This window comes from Spea bombifrons, chromosome 1 (assembly GCF_027358695.1).
Source record: "Spea bombifrons isolate aSpeBom1 chromosome 1, aSpeBom1.2.pri, whole genome shotgun sequence".
NCBI classification, from domain to species: Eukaryota; Metazoa; Chordata; class Amphibia; order Anura; family Pelobatidae; genus Spea; species Spea bombifrons.
The window spans coordinates 86,243,284-86,261,270 of record NC_071087.1 but is presented as its reverse complement, the minus strand read 5'-3'; the positions used below and the strand labels follow the sequence as shown (position 1 = coordinate 86,261,270).

The 17,987-nt window shown below is 43.3% G+C and overlaps 1 protein-coding gene across 1 annotated transcript in view; it reads right to left on the bottom strand.

Moving 5' to 3' along the window:
- Positions 1-6,839, bottom strand: part of PCGF3 (polycomb group ring finger 3) — a 39,273-nt gene extending 32,434 nt beyond the window's left edge. The window contains exon 1 of the mRNA XM_053465805.1: positions 6,657-6,839. The gene's annotated coding sequence lies outside the window, so the exon portion shown is untranslated. The remainder of the gene's footprint in view (positions 1-6,656) is intronic.
- Positions 6,840-17,987: the final 11,148 nt, after the last annotated feature.

The following is a 17,987-nucleotide window of genomic DNA, read 5'->3' as shown; positions in this document are numbered from 1 at the left end:
AACCACAAAATTCGTTCACCAAGGGAGGTAGCATAAAGGGAGAACAGAGGGGTCCTAGAACTTTACCTTTGTATACACCAAATGAAAGGGGAAGAGGGAAGAAAGAGTTACTGGAAAGGAAGATGCTGAAGCCGTGATCAGAAAAGGAGGGTTTGAACTAAAAAATACAATTTTCACAGAGATATGATGTGTATATTCAAATTATAATGGTACATAAAATATTGTTGTTCTGACTCTGTATATTAGATTACGTTCCTATGGAATACCGTAAGGTTGGCATATGGTTTCTGATTTATATTCAGAATATATTGCTAATTTTATTTTGCCTACACAATTGTACAGGTTATAGAGAGTCTGAAGCTATGCGTTGTGGAAAAGCGGCAGATGTGTTTCAAGATGGACACGTCATCTCCAGCGTCTTCAATAGAATCAGAATATGTATGTCAAACTTCAAAACGCTAGACAAAGTTCATGTAGCTCACAAATTAATACACAGACCTGGAAGGCAAGTCAACACTAATAGCATTACATCCTCTTTAATGAAGATATCGTCTGGCAAACGTCCACAGATAATGAACAAATCTATTGGTTCCTCAATGTTTCTATTTCAGAAACATGCAACTCTCAGACACTCAAGGTTTTTGGTGTAAATCGATTGGCCTTTACGCGTTTCTGCCTTAGAGATTTTAAATGTGGGAAAACAAAAAAGGCATATGCAATCATTTCAACTGAACCCGCCAAACAAAAGTATTAAATATTCAAAAGAGAATTCAGGCAGGTTATAAAGTAAAAAAAAAATAGTAGGTGCTGAGGTTATGGAAATAGAGATATAATACCTGAAATTAACAAGCATTTCTAAAATAGAAAACTAGAAAAGTTCACCCCAAAACAAAGCCATTAGGGCATCTGCTGCTAAATAAACCTCCTAGGGGGGTTTTGTTTCCCTGAGGCCAGAGGAGTGGGTAATACATTGTTAGTTGATTTTAAAAAGTGAAATAAATTATGCAGGAGAAAAGTGACCTGTTCCTTTAGTGTTCTGTTTTACCATGAAATCAACAGGAAAATACAAAATGTGAAATAAACTACCTAATGTAAGTGGTTACATATAAACAAGAAGACCTTACAGAAGACAACTAGTTGCCACCTTGTTAAGAGAGAGGTTTGCATATCTTAAATGTTAATACCATGTCTTAAGTAGAAAAAGAAAAAAAAGCTTTTTTGTGCTTGTTACTTAAGGTGTAATATCTTAACGCTGTAGTTCCAGATATTTAATATAAAGGGAGATTTGTTAGAAATTAAAATACCCCTTTCTAGCTTGCATTGCCAGCAAATCCCAGCAAAGCGATCCACTAGATTTCCAGCTTTTGGCAACTATAAATTAAGCTGCTACCAGAATATGTAAACATATTCTACATTTTGTATTTGGTAATTTTGGAAAAATTATGATGTAACAGGGCTAAATCTGAACTAAACCTTAGATTAATTTCACATAAATCAGAGATCTGTTTTAATCTCTTTCCACCAAACGTAGAGGAAATGACCCTCATGCGCCCCACTTCTCCAGCAAATATCGAAGACCCCGGGGTACATTTTAGCTAATCGATTTGGCACAAATAAAAACAGATAGTTCCTTTCTCCTTCCTTTTAATAGACGGAAACGTGACATGTTTAAGACCAAAAACAAGATTAGACAAAATAAAAACATAACAAAATAAAGTTTTGTTAGGTTATCATAAATAAGTAACACACCTAAACTTACTAACAAGTCTGGTTTACGTCGCTGTAAGTAACTCAGGAAAAAATGCACACTGTAAACACTTTAAACTTCTTTGGCTACTTTAGCGATATTTAACTCCTCAACTCTCTGGAAGACATTATATTTGGTGTCATTGTACTTCATAACAACATTTAATTGGCTCCGATATCACACTAATTGGCTATTACAAAATATATTACAGACAAGGATTACCAATTACTGACCCCCCTCCCCAAAAAAAAAAAATCCTCGTCTGAAACCTCTCTTTTTTGTGCGGTCCATCTAACTGGGATTTTGCAGGAGAGATGACCATTTAAACTCCCTGATTTCAATTGCATTATAAAAAAGTGATCTCCACTGATATTCTTTAGTGAAAAGGATGATACATAAATACTGTACGGGTATTTTAAGGCCATATTACTAATTTAACAATGCATTATACAAGGCAAGGTCAGTCACTGTCCGCTCGTGTTGGCTCTTCTCAATGGAAATTAACGTTAGGGGTTTGAAAGGTTTAACTCTTCTGCAGACATCTAGATTAGTTATATGACCAATACCATCCAATGCTAAGTTTTGCAACTTTACATGGTTTGCTTTAGGAGGATGCTGTGCTGCATAACCATGGTTAACACCGTACTTGACCATAAAAGTGTTTAAAGGGGATTGATGGCAGAGCCAGCATTATAGGACCAGTTTCATGTCTTGTACTCACCTTTTAGGCCAACTGAACCAGTTAACAACAATCATTAATACACAGATGAGTAAAGATAACATAATGGGGAGGAATAATCACGCAGATCTCCAGAAGTTGGTTATGAGACGGACCCCTGAACCGTGGAACCCACCGGTGCTGGGAGAAGCACACACACCTTACTTAAAAGCATGAGTTTATGTGTCCTCACGGAGTTAAAATAAATCATCACAGTATGGAATGTCACTATGCATACAAAGATGTTATTTCAAGCATCAACAGACTGGGTATGTGTCTATAACAGTATTAAGGCACTTTTAATCTAACTAGATTTTCACAACCTGTAAGGACTGGGGGTGGCAAGGTCTAGGTTTTCTCCAGATGTACTGGAGCACTAAATTATCGGTTTTAAAGTTTCCTGGCTTTTTATTGGTGAATTTAATAAAGCAATGGTAAAATCTTCAATAATAATAGAAAATTTCTGAGCACGGAAATACCAAATATTAAAGTTGGTTACTAAGGCACATTCTACACTAGCAGTAGATGGATGTCAGATAGACCATTTCTGAACAATTTCTCTAAAACCGCAAGCACAAGCTATAAAACATAAGCAATTTATGAGTTTCATAACAGCAGTACGACATATAAGGTTGAAAAAAAAATGCCTGACAAATAATGGTATAGAGAAGAAGGCAAAACAAAATTTGTGCCAAAGAAAACAGAACTTTTCAAAATCTAACAGAAGAGCAAAGAGTAATATTAATTAAGGCCCTCGTGTTCTACAGCACCTCCACGAATGGATGTAGGAGAAACAACTTGGCCGACCAGATAAAACAAATAGCTTTGATCTGCTATCAGAAATGATAATTACCACGATGCCTAGGGAACTTGGACATACATTTATCACAAAAATATAAATTAATCATATATATATTCTAAATACATTTAGAATGAATGTAATCACAGTTTGCCTGCATCCATATGCATTGTGTAATAATGCCATTACAGTTTCCCACATTATGAGATCCCAGCACATATAAAGTTATTTTGGGGATCTGCAAGCACCCTGTCTTACAATTGCCAAGCTCCAGATATATGTCCTGAATGAGATCTGTGAAGTCATTGTGGGAACATGTCATCAACCAATGTGCATACAACATCAGATTCAACAGACATCAGATTATTCAGGAACAGATGGCAAGTGGGTGACACAAGATCATTCTTTAGCACTAGTTTACAATCCTAATATCCTAATCCAGTTAAAAGGAGATGAAGATCTTCAACACTATACATATCAAATACATTACATTAATTATTTGACCCTCAAACATTTCAATAATATTTTCTGTATAGAGTGTAAACTATAAGGGTCACTGGAAGCCATAAGTCCCATGACTCAGGATTCCCTGACGCCTCTTTGCCTGGTGTCCTTCATCAGCACCAATCTCTCTTCTCATGCTCCTGGGTGGTTGGAACATGTAGACAACTAAAAGCATTGAGTTATCATATGGTATTCCTTTCACACATGCTGTCAAGGTGCAGATGAGAGATCTTTGCTGATAAAGAATGCAGTTGCACAGCTAGACCACACTGTATACTGTGAGCTACACAAATGGCAACTGGGCCACAAAATATTCAGAACATCAATTCCACCACTTCATGTTTACACTATTGCCTAAAAGAGCAGAAGAAGTTGAGAAAGATGATAAAAATTGAGAGAAGAGAGAAGAAACAGGAATGATCAAAGGGAGTTTAAAAAAAAAGGAAGCTCAGCAAAAAAGGAAGCTCAACAACGACCAAGCAGCAGAAGAATGAAGGAAAAAAATGACTGGGGCATTATAATTAAAATTAAGAGAACCACACAATTTGGAAATAAAATATTGTGCAGATACTAGCAGAGAAGATGAAGATATATAAACAATGGCAGAGGGACATGGAAACAGGGAGATGATCTGAAAGGCCAATGTTACAGAGAAAGTTTCAAACTAGAAGACAACGCGGAGGTGGAATTCTTAGGATTCTGACTGTGAAGTCAAAATATGGCACTGCTGTCTTAAAAGAAAAAGTAGCACATAGCTCATAACTGGGAACCCACCAGAGGAAAAAAACAGAGCTCACTGGATAACCAACATTAAAAAGTGCAACAATGATTCACAAGAAATACAAAAGTATGGGAAAAGAGCTAATGGGCCTCATCATTTGTAGCAATGATTGAAGGAATTGTTTATTGTAGAGCTTGTGGAAGAGCAAGTGTGGTAGAAGAGCATGAGAAAGGCCATACACGTTAAAGCTGATGTGCGGAAAAAGTTACAGAAAACTCACAAAAAAGCGTTGACAACACAAGAAGAAATAAAGAGGTCGATATGATAAATGTATTACCAAATGGAGCAAAAGAAGAATCAAATCAACAGAACTGGGAAAAAGAGACATAACCCAAAAACAAAGGCTTTAGAAAGTTAACACGAACATGGTGGAAAGATCACTAGCTACGAGAAAGCTATGGAAACACAAGACAAGGTGAGCTGTGAGCAAAGCTACCCCAGCTTATAACTGTTGTGTACAGTTCGCATCTCCTGAAGAATATCAATAAATTGGAGAGAGTTCCAAGGAGGGCTACCAAAAAAGGTGAATGGCTTGCAGGATACAAAATATCTGAAAAGACTTACAATATGTATAGCTTGGCAGAAAGGGATGATTTGAGAAAGTTTAAATACTTAAAGCGATTTAACAAAGTACAAGAGGGATGTTTATTTCAAAGGAAGAGAAAGGTTAGAACAAGGAGGTCATAATCTAAAACTAGGTCAATAGTATAGATGTAAACTAAGCAAGTTCTACTTTACTAGGAGGGTGGTAGATAAATGAAACAGCGTCCCGTTAAAAGTTACAAAAGCTAACACAGTGACGGAATTTAAACATGCATGGAATTGGCATAAAGCTACCCTGGATCAAATACAAGAACAAGGGCCACATAAGGACAAATGACCAGACTAGATGGGCCGAACGGTCCTTATCCATGCCATTAAAGTCTTTTTCTATATGGCGTGACGCTTCCCTCGGCCCTATAAAAAGGCTGTGGCGTAAAGTTTCCCCCGGCCCTATAAAAAAAGGCTGTGGCGCAAAGCTCTCCTAGTTAGTCCCAAATATATTGCACCACAAAGTTCGGCAAACTGCCCATTGACCAAAAAAAAATGGCTGTAGGTTGCTTAAGGCACCCAGCTGATAAGTAAAAAATAAGGTTGAAACTCAAAGTGCCCCCTGACCTAAAAAATGGCTATGACAGTAAGCACCCCCTAACGAAAAAAATAAAGGATGCAACGGCTCTCCCCTTCGCTAGATGACGCACAGGTTGCTACAGGGACCGTTCCTTCAAAATGAGACCATGACCATGGCCTGTACTTGACAAGACAGACTACACTCAGGAAACTTGACAGCAAGCATGTGGACAGAAAAGTCAGTTCCGAAGGATCCCAAATTATTATGAATTAAAAGTGACAGGACAGTCAGTTAAGTGACTAAAAGACAGTAAAAGCGCATGGAAAAGCTTAAAAGTTGGTCAAATATTTACATTAAAAAAATCTACATAAATGAAGCGAGGAGGGAGACACTGATGTCCATAAGAAGAGAAGAACATAGACCGGTGGAGTTAGGGAGATTAGGGGTGATGGTATGGATCATGGGAACCCACAAAAGTAATACTATGGGCATGTCAGTGTCAGGGATAGGTAAAATGGGCTGCTAATTTTCAAAGCTGCAACACCCTAAACAACCATTCACAGGGGGTGGTAAACACACATAAAAGACAGTAGAGCAGCAGGGCTGAATGGGGGTGGGTTGGATAGAAGGACTGGAGAAAGACCTAGAGGCCATAAGCTGGGGGGTGGTGGTGGAGGTAAAGCAGGCAGAGAAAATAAGTAAAGGAGGGGGTAAAGGATTAGGGATAAAAAGACAGAATGGGGAGATCCAGATATGACCAAGGGCAGGCATGTGGGGGGGCTGTAGCGTGGCTGAGTTGTCTGAGAGACAGGAGCTCCTTGCTTATATACAGAAGGGCATTAAAAGGAAAGAAAAATGTGCTATGAGAAAGGGGAGGGCATAAGGAGGAGAGGGAGTCATGATCTTCACAGTAATACCCACTCTCCCCATGAATATGATTCCAATTCTCTCTGATCACCACATTCTCTCACTTTGCAGTGAAATAATAACACTGACCTGCAATCCTTATTGTTGAGAGGTGCTGCTGCCGCCGCTGCCCGGGTTACTTGCTGTGTGTGGTGTATCTCTGGAGATGAAGCTGCCGCTTGCTGGAGGGGGGTTTCTCCACCGGGCAAAGCACAGACACACAGGGCAGGGAGAGAAGCCTTGCTGTGTTTGTGCATATGTGTGTCTCTAATGCAACTGGGGGGGGGAGACCAAACAGGGAGGGTATGTGTGTGGGTGCAAAATCCAACCTGGAGGGGGGAAGGGAAATTATGGGGGAGCCTCCGGCTCCCAACGAGTCACCCCTTAGTTCAGAAAAGAAGACAAAAAAACGAGGAGGAAAAAAAAATTCCAGCTGGAGTTTAAAACAAAGAGGCGGAAATAGCCGATCTGTGTCGAGGAGAGCCGAGCCTGAGAGCTGCGCCTGTGCTGGGTAGGAGGAGGGGGGGGGGGAGAGGACAGGCAGGGAGGAGGAGGAGGGGAGAGCTGCAGGTTGTACTCTACTAATGCAGAGAGAGACAAGGAATGCAAAGAGGTGATCTGATACACAGCGGGGTCCTTTAAGATCATCATTCCATGTGTTTTCTTACCTGTTAACACTTTGTATATGTAGATAAGCTTTTCAAAGCTGATCAGTTTTCTCATGACATTTGTCAGCATCTGAACCTAAGAACCAGGTTACTGTGACAAAAAAAGTGAAATATAATTAAAAATCTACAACTTAACCTGAAGCACAGGACAGTCATTTTAATCAATTTATTATTATTATTACTATTATTATTATTATTATTTTGATTATTAAGCGGCAACAAATTACACAGTGCGGTACAGTTAAAATGGGGCAGTTAACACATACATAACAAATATACATTAATACATACAGATATATGCGTAGCTGAGAACGCCACCTGTGAGCTTGCCATCTAGCTTTATGGTACTTTTATACAAAGTTCCTGGCATTTAAGGGCACCGCTTACAATCTAAGGGAGTAGTATAGATAAATAAAAAGGGTGGTGAAAAGAGCGAGTAGTAGCAAAAAAAATATCTTTTGGACAATGATAACTAAATAAGATATTGTATCTATGACCCCTACCTATTTGCAAGCACGTCTAGCATGGCAAAAGCTGAATGCCACACCACAGGTGAGTGTTAGAAGTCTTGAATGATGGATAGGTGTGATGTTGTAGCCCAGAGCAGTGTTGGCCAATGACAGATAAACCCTGACCGCAGTCTGTGTGATCTGTCTCTCCCATCATGCTCAACCAGTGTCTTATGGGAGCTGCCGAAAAGACTCAAAGTGTCCATGTAATCTGCCCTTTTGAGACACTTTTTACTTGTTGATTCTCTAGTATAAGGTAATGCACATCCCAAGATTTCTGTGGAACACAACAACTGAGCAAAATGAGGCAATCACTGTGGTTTTAGGCCACTAAGGCTTGCTCAAGATTGAAATAAACCTGAAATTCTCTGAACTTCTTTACAGTATGTATGCTCTAATCACACATGGAGATTTGCACATTTCTTGTGTACTCAGCACAAGAATGCTTCTAACTTCTGCATTTAAATGTATGAGCTTAGAAGTCACGCTTTAATTTTAAAGGGGCACTTTAGTGTTTCAGGCAGCCTCCTAAATAAAGATTCCTAGTAACAGTAACCGCCATCAGTTGGGTACAACTATTACAGTTGTCTTGAGGGTCCCACTAGAGGATACACTTTTCTAAAAGAAAACTTCTTAACCACTTCAGTCCCTTATGGACGTACCTATACATTCTAAAAAGGTATCCAATAAAGCCTTTTAGGAAGTATAGTGGTACGTCTTGACTTTCTTCATTTGACGGCCTGGACTCCCCTCTGTCAGCAGAAGCCAGCATCGCTTGCTTTCCGCTAACTGATTGTTTGTAACAGCTGCTGGGGCGAGCGCCGCTAAGCCATTATATAAGGATTGCCTGATCACGTGATCGGGCATTCCCTTCCGGGAGACAGCAAGAATTTTTAGGTCTTTACTTACAGGGGCAGGCTGGGCAGGGGAGACGCCATTGCAGCTGATGCGGCTATGAGTTTTAAAGCGGCCATAATGCCTGCACATTGCCGCCCAGTGCCTCATTGAGGCTCCTCGCCACGCCCCTTAGAAGCCGCTCAAGGGGGCGGGCTAACACGGAACAGCTCCTTGTGACAGGGAGAAGAACACGTCGGAGGAGAGCAGTCTGTGGGGAAGGCAGCAAAAAAGTAATCAGAATTATTATTTTTTTGCTGCGATGTTTCAAATGAATGCCTTGTTTATGTGGGTAGATCAAACAGACAAAATGGAATCTTAATTAAACCCACACGTGTAAAAATGGCAAAAAAGCTCTGGGACATAAGGGACCAAACCCCCCTGTGACTGAAGGGGTTAAACATTTGAGCTAGGAAATTTGATATATTTTCAGTGGGATAGAACCTGCACATGATTTTATTACTCATTAGACATTATCACATTTTTATCAGCTACTTCATAGCTATCAACTAGCGATGCCCATAGTCCCTAGACCAAAAATGCTTAAGCATTTTTTTTCTGAAAGTACAAACAAACAGGTATTTTCACAAATCTTTGCTGACAATAGATTTATATCAGGAGGGTCCACTTCGAAAAAAAGGTCAGGTACATTCTAATTCTATTTTTTATTACCATAAAAGCTAAGAGATCTATTGGAGATGTGCACCTTTTCTCTTTGGCATTACGTCACAGGTAACGAATGGGAATTTCATGCTAAGTATGCAACTATTTGGTCATAACTAGACTGATTTGTTTTCTTTTTGGCCACTGTTCATACATCAGACAGCATGTGCCCTTCTAGTGGTTTGTGGCAGCTGTGTGCTGTGGCCACCATTCTAAAAACCTTCACATCTAGTAGCTATCATCATAGTTTCATGATGATTATATGGAATGAGCGAATGAATGATATTGACTTGCCAGGCCCTCATGATAGATTGTCAGCTCGTTTGAGCATGGCCCTCATCACCTATTGTTTCTGTAAGTGAAATTGTTATGTTATAAACTACTTGTTATGGCCTGTCTACCCATTGTACAGCACTACAGAATATGATGGTGCTATATAAAACAATAAATAATAATACGATGGACATGATGTCATAGTGGGATGTCTAAATGACACTATTGTGGGGCACTGCTGCTATATTCATAGTGTAAATAAAAATGATAAAGTCTCACTTCCTGAAATTCTAAGTATCACTACTTCCCATTTTAGCCCTAGACATCTCCTTTATGCCTTGCAGGAAATAAAAAGCAACATTTCACTATTGCTAAGACTGCTTAACTTAATTTCTCGAATAGAGGTATCTGGTCAAATCCACATTTAAATCATTAATGGAAGTTACAACTCCATATTTTTGTCACTACGAGGAGACTACTTCTGCCGTTATTTTCAGGACACATTCATTTTGGATGAATGTGTAATGTTTTGCTGTGTCGTATGGGAAATGTATAAAGTCACAGAAAGGAAATCTGTTACTCAGTTATACTTCTTACATACTGCATTATTTTCACACCTGGGAACTTCTCGGCTCCGGCTACCAGGAGCCTTCCCTTGCGGGACGACACCCTCAGCTCCCTCAATTGGGATCTGCCGCTGGGGAGGGAGGACAGGTTCCTCCGCTCCCAGACTGGTGAGCTGCCGCTGGGGAGACTGTCTGGCTGCGCCAACTCCTGTGCACTCACCCAGCCACGTTGCTCCGGCTGCCGCTGGGGGGAGATGGGCCGGCTGCCGCTTCTCCCTGGTTATCTGTCAGCCGCTGAGGAGGAACGCCCTTCCTCCTATAATTGGTGACGGCCGCTGGGAAGAGCCAGATGATGGGGGTGTAGGCGGTCAGCGACTCTCTGCCCGGTTGCCAGCACTTCTGCTGGTGTGGGGAACGGTGCTGGGCAGAGGATAGCGTCACTCTGCCCTGTGGCGAGCTTTTCCGCTGGTGGGGACCCTTCGCTGTGGGGCGGCCAGAGGCACTTCAGCCAGAGCGATGATTGCTGGTGCAGGACAGAGGTCAGCGATGCTCTCTCCGAGTGCCAGCGTTTCTGCTGGTTGGTCCTCGTTAGCCTGTGGGGACAGTGTGCTGGGGGATGAGCAGAGGCCAGCAGCACTCTGCCCTGTGGCCGGTCTGGCATTTTGCGGTCCTGGGCAGATGATCGCATCACGCTGTTCTCTGCCCTGGTGGGTCCCTGCTAGCAGGCGGGGACCCTTTACTGTGGGGCAGGCAGGAGAGGTGCATGGTGCTGGACAGAGAACAGCATCCCTCAGTGCTTCTGCCGCCTCTAGTGGAGACCCATGGACAGCTGCCTCAAATTCCGGCGACTGCATGCGGTCCATCATCACCCGGAAGACTTCCTCCCAAAAGTGATCTCCCACTTTCACCTCTTTGGGCTCTGGCTGCAGTACCAGGGGCAGAGCGGCTGAATCTTCAAGTCCAGAAGCTTGCCATTTACAGTCGGCGGCCTCCAGAGCTCGCTCTGTGACATCTGTGGGCTCACACTGCAGGGCGTAGTGCCCCTCGAACAGTGCCAAGTATTCTGCCTCGAGGCACCATTCTCTGTCTACTAGTCCCTCCAAAGTCTTGTCTGAGTTCACTTGTTGCAGTGGGCGGCAGGGCTCTCCGGCGCTTGTCACTAATGTCCCACCATCGGTCCATGTTGCCATTGCCAAAGCCATCCCTTTCCTCGAATGCCTCCCACAACAGACCAGGCCCGCCGACATCCATCCCTTCCCGGAGAATGGGGCTTTCTGGATTTTCGCGGATATATGGCTTGGTACTCCTCTTCGAGCCCAATCTCTTGTCGGACCAGCCTCTCTAGCTCCGCAACCTCACCTGGAGACGCAGGTCCCCCGAACAAGTAGAGCCTCCCATTCACCTGACCCCTGACTCGTTGTTTTAGGGTGGGCAGGTGTGTACCTTTGTGGGCGCTCCACTTTTCTAGGGCCGCTCTCCATCTCACGAGCCAGGCTTGGGTCTGTCTCTCAAACTCCCATACTGGAGTCTCTGATTCGAGGGTCTCCAGTAAGGGGTCTCTATTATAGTCTGTGTAAGGAGGGGGAGGATGCTGGATATCAGATCTAGGTGCAAATACTGGTCATAGAGGTCTCTTTGGATTGAGATAATGTGGCACTCCTTACCAGGGCCCATAGTCTGTAGGGAGGAGGCTGGCACTCAGTCCCCTCCAGGAGCCCATGGCACGGAGGCTACCGTGACAGGATATTATGGACAAAGGGACAGTAAAGTAACCTTTGGTACTCTAGAGGTTGTGTACTATAATCCCTATTATGCATTTGCATGTGTTATAGCATAACCTTCATCAGCATACATTTAACCAGACATAGATAGGATACAGTGCAGCTAATAGTGAGCCTGTCATATGTTATACAGCATAAATCCCATATAGTGATCCAGACACTGATGGTTGTACTTTATAACTCCCGTCATTATATAGTGAGGCAGACAATGACAAAGGTACACCACAACTCACATCATTACATAGTAATCCACTGAGGGTGGTACACCACAATTCCTATCGATATATATCCAGAGACAGACGGTGGTACAGTATGACTCCTATAATTATAAAGTGATCCAGATACAGATGGTGGTACAGCATAATTCCTATAATTTTACAGTGATCCAGACACTAAGGGTGGTGCAGCATAACTCACATCACCAGGGTCAGGGACTGATGATGTTACACAATATCTCCCATCACTATATGCTGAGCCATACATTGACAGTGGTACACCATAATGCCCATCACTATATACTGAGTCAGAAATTGACGGTGGTCCAACATAACTCCCATCTCTTGTCATCAATTTTGTTTGCATTTTGTTTCTTTTTCACTCAGGGGGAATTTTTTAAAAACAATAACCTGGTTGCATAAGTGTGTACACCCTCTCACCCTCTTATAACTGGGGCTGTGGCTGTGTTCAGAATTAACCAATCACATTGAAACTCATATTAACTAGAACTCATTACACACCTGCCATCATTTAAAGTGACACAAATAAAGCTCAGCTGTTTTAGTAGGATTTACCTGACACTTGCTTAGTTGCATTACAGAGCAAAAGCCATGGTCCGCAGAGAGCTTCCAAAGCATTAGAGGAATCTCATTGTTGAAAGATATCACTCAGGAGAAGGGTACAAAAGAATTTCCAAGTCATCATCAAGTGGAGACAATATGGCACAACAGAGACATTACCAAGAACTGGATGTCCCTCCAAAGTTAATGAAAAGATGATAAGAAAACTGGTCAGGGAAACTTAGAAGAGGCCTACTGCAACATTAAAGGAACTGCAGGAATTTCTGGCAAGTACTGGCTATGTGCTACATGTGACAACAATCTCCTGTATTCTTAATATGAATGGGCTATGGGGTAGGGTGGCAAGACGGAAGACTTTTCTTACAAAGAAGAACATCCAAGCCCGGGTGAAGTTTGCAAAAGCATGTGGGAAAATGTGTTATGGTTTGATGAAACCAGGGTTGAACTTTTTGGCCATAATTCCAAAAGGTATGTTTGGTGCAAAAACAACACTGCACATCACTCAAAGAACACCATACCCAAAGCGAAGCATGGTGGTGGCAGCATGCTTTGGGGCTGTTTTCTTTCAGCAGAAACCGGGGCCTTAGGGTGGAGGGAATTATGAACAGTTCCAAATACCAGGCAATTTTGGCACAAAACCTTCAGGCGTCCGTTAGGAAGCTGAAGATGAAGGAAGTTCACCTTTCAGCACCACAACAACCCAAAGCACACATCCAAATCCACAAAAGCATGGCTTCACCAGAAGAAGATTAACATTTTGGAATGGCCCAGCAAGAGCCCAGACATAAATCCAATTGAACATCTGTGGGGTGATCTGAAGAGGGCTGTGCACAGGGGATGTCCTCGCAATCTGACAGATTTTGAGCACTTTTGCAAAGAAAAGTGAGCAAATATTGCCACGTCAAGATGTGCCATACTGATAGACTGCTACTCAAAAAGACTGATTGCTGTAATAAAATCAAAAGGTGCTTCAGCAAAGTATTAGTTTAAGGGTGTGCACACTTATGTAACCAGGTTAGTGTGAGTTTTTTCCCCTCAAATATTTCAGCAGGTCACATTAAAGGTGGAAAAAGTTCTGACATAATTTACCGTATTTGCTCTATTATAAGACAAGGTTTTTTTCAGAGCAAATTTGAGGTCTGATTAGACCTCAAAATGTCCGCTGGGGCCATGCTGCTTACCGGGCTTTGGTCGTGAGCAGCAGGAGAACAGGAAGCTAGAAGAGTGTCACATAACTCTGCCTCCCCCCTCCTTCCTCTGGGGGCGGGGCCAGAGAAGTTGCTCGCACAGCCGGGCCCCTGCAGAAGTCTTCGAGTGAGAGATCTGAAGTTCAGGTAAGGGGGTGGGGGAGGGTTTTTGAGTATGTGTGATTAATGGAATGAATGAGTATTTAAATGTTTGTGAATGAGTGTGTGTTAGTATGGATGTGTAAGGGGGGGGTGGTAGCATGGCATAGGGAGGCTGTACTCAGACTCCTATCATCCCCAGGTTCCAGCATGTACTGGCTGCCTTGGCTTGATAGGAGTGTGATTGCTGTTAGCAGTTACCGTATTTGCTCGATTATAAGACGAGGTTTTTTTCAGAGCAAATGCTCTGAAAAATACCCCTCGTCTTCTAATCGTGGTCGTCTTCTAATCAGACCTCAAATAGAGGTCTGATTATGAGACTAAGATCCAGATCCCCTGCACCGCTGCAGGGGACCTGGATCCTCCTGTCTCCCCCCCCCATTTAACACCCCCACACACACACACTTACCGGTGCTTCCTGCCGTATTGCCGGGGCAGCGGGTTAACGTCTACGCGATCCGCGTAGACAACGTCCGCTGCAGCCGGAAGGAGGTGTGGCTAGCAGAGGGGGTTGTCTGCGTCCGTCGCACATACCTTCCCCGACTGTCAGAGATCAGAGTTCCCCGCACTCTGATCTCTGACAGCCGGGGAAGGTATTCGCGACGGATGCAGACAAACCCCCGCTGCCAACTCCACCTCCTTCCGGCTGCAGCGGAAGGAGACGTCAACCCACTGCCCCGGCAATACAGCAGGAAATTGGAAGCACCGGTAAGTGTGTGTGTGTGTGTGTTAAATGGGGGCATAGGGCATTTCTGGAATGCCTTATACCCCTATTTGCCACTCTGGCACTTAGGGGGTTAAAATGCATATTATGGGGCCGAGTGGCATATAGGGAGGTATAAGGCATTTCAGGAGGCAGAGTGGCGTTAAGGGGGCATTTAATAGAGCACTCTGCCTCCTGAAATGCCTTATGCCTCCCTATATGCCACTCTGCCCCATAATATGCCTTTTAACCCAGAGTGGCATATAGGGGTATAAGGCATTTCTGGAGGCAGAGTGCTCTATACAATGCCTTTTAAACTCCCTTAATGATTTTGAAGTGCTTCTGTGGAAATTTCTGCCCATTCATCCAGTAGAGCATTTGTGAAGTCAGGCATTGATGTAGGAGGTGAAATCCTGTCTCGCAATGTCTGTTCCAGTTCATCCCAAAGGTATTCGATGGGGTTAAGGTCAAAGCTCTCTGCAGCCATTCAAGTTCTTCCACACCAAACTCAACCATGTCTTTATGGACCTTGCTTTGTGCACTGGGACTCCCCAAACTGTTCCCACAAAGTTGGAAGCATAGCATTGTCAAAAATGTATTGGTATGTCTCCTTCAGCTGTGTGAAATATGTTAAAAACCAGAAGCTCTTTGTGGATATTCGGGAAAGAGACCGCAGGCTGGATCACTGTGAAGAGTAGAACATCTACGTAAGAAGACACCTTGTGCTGCTTACCTGGCAGGTCAAACCATGGATATCTGGGTTGGATCTGATGGCCTGAAGCAGTGGCTCTAATGAGAAAGCAAAGGGGACATCCCTGTTGGGTGCCGTTGTGAATCGGGAAAGACTCAGACAAGCCTCTATTTAGCTTTATATGCGATGATGGTGAAGAATGCAGCGACCTGGTCCAATTTAGCCATAATGCACCGAATCCCATACACTGGAGTGTCTGGGCAGGGCCGGCCTTAGGTGTTCAGGCACCCTGTGTGGACTATTTCTCTGGCACCCCCCTCGGCAAAATAGAAAGGGAAAAGGTCTTGTAACAAACAACTAGTTTTAGTTAGAGATTATTTATGTGCAAGTGCAAACAAGTACAATGAAATATAACTGGAAACACTGGTAACAGTAATGTACCTTAAATACATTAAATATAGGAAAAAACAGCTAACAGTGCAATCTTTGTAACAAATTTTTTCCTTTAAATATAGAAAAAAATTGGACCCCAGGCAATTATTTCCTGTGCACCCCCTCCACGCACCCTAGCATGCAATCACTCCCTCCCCTCCCACACCACAAAAAAAAATATTTGCCACACTGACTGCAGATTAGGGGAAGACTGTGAAAGTCAGTGTAGTCTTCCCTCCTTCTGACCCTACCGTGACTTTGCAAGGTCCTCTCTCCCATACTCTTCCACAGAGTCCCTTTGTCCCCTCATTCAGTAAGCCACACCTCTTTTTTCCTTCCTCCCTCTAGTTCAGGTATAGATCAAATAAACAACACATGGAAACAGCACTGCAGGTATAGATCAACCAAATAAGATATACAAACCCTGTATTTGCAGGTATACATAAATAATGTATGGAAACATAGCATAGCAGATATAGATCAACAGAATAACACACAAACCCAGCTTTGCAGGTATAGATGAACTGGAAACCACATATAAACTCAGCATTAAAGGTGCAGATAAAAAACCCTAAATTACAGACATAGATCTAGGGCTGCAACTAACCATTATTTTCATAATCGATTAGTTGGCCGATTATTTTTTCGATTAATCGGATAAAAATAATCAATATACAAATTTTTCGTTTATTTAAAATAAAAACTTATAATTTACATTAAGATGTGTCATTAACACTTATCTCTTTATCACAATGGCATTTATCTATCCGCCTTCTTATTTTACTGACATAATTAGAGCTACATTTTAAAGCTACAAGAACCCAAAACACATTATTTCTCAAACTAAGTTTTAATACCAAAAAAGGTTTTAAACTTTACCCCAGCCCCACTTTGCCCCAGCACTTTGCCCTGCACTCCACACTTTGCCCTGCCCCAGCACTCCACACTTTGCCCCAGCACCCACACTTTGCCCCAGCACCCACACTTTGCCCCAGCACTTTGCCCTACACCCACACTCTGCCCTGTACCCACACTCCCACTCTGCCCTGCACTCACACTCTGCCCTGCACCCACACTCACACTCTGCCCTGCACTCACACTCTGCCCTGCACCCACACTCACACTCTGCCCTGCACTCACACTCTGCCCTGCACCCACACTCACACTCTGCCCTGCACTCACACTCACACTCTGCCCTGCACTCACACTCTGCCCTGCCCCCCCACCCCCACTCTGCCCTGCCCCCCCACCACCCAATCTCTCCTTCACTCCCACTCCCACTCTGCCCTGCACCCACACTCTGCCCTATACCCACACTCACACTCTGCCCTGCATTCACACTCTGCCCTGCACTCCCACTCCCACTGTGCCCTGCATCCCCACTCTGCCCTGCACCCCCACTCCCACTATGCCCTGCATCCCCACTCTGCCCTGCACCCCCACTCCCACTTTGCCTCGCACATAGACACTAGCACACAGACACTAGCACATAGACACTAGCACACAGACACTAGCACATAGACACTCGCACATAGAGACGTACTTACCTCAGCTATGGACTCGTTCCAACCTTCAAGTAGTTTAAAACATTATACAGCAGACCAACACCATTTCTTAATTCAAGCGCTTCAAATCCGGTGCTCAACGAGGTCACGTAGCTCATTGAATGCGGAGACTGCAGAGCGCGTAGCAGAAGCGGATAAACGATTGCGGAGGAGGTAAAGCGAGCCGAGTGCTGCAACAAGGAATCGCTCACTCGATTAATCGATAACAAAAATCGTTGACACCGATTTCCGTTATCGATTATTAGCAATTTTATCGATTTGTTGTTTCAGCCCTACATAGATCACAGGTTGCACCCAGATTACACTCACACAATTACAGTCATCTTTGTCCCAAAACAGCCCAGCATGAGCCATTTTTGTCCCCAAACAGCCCAGCATAAGACATCTGGGTCCCCAAATAGCCCGCCCTGTGCCATCTTTGTCACATAAACACCCTGCCTGTGTCATCTTTGTCTCATAAACACCCTACCTGTGCCATCTTGGTCCCCAAAGCTCAAACACCCTGCTTGTGCCATCTTTGACTTTCCCCAAAT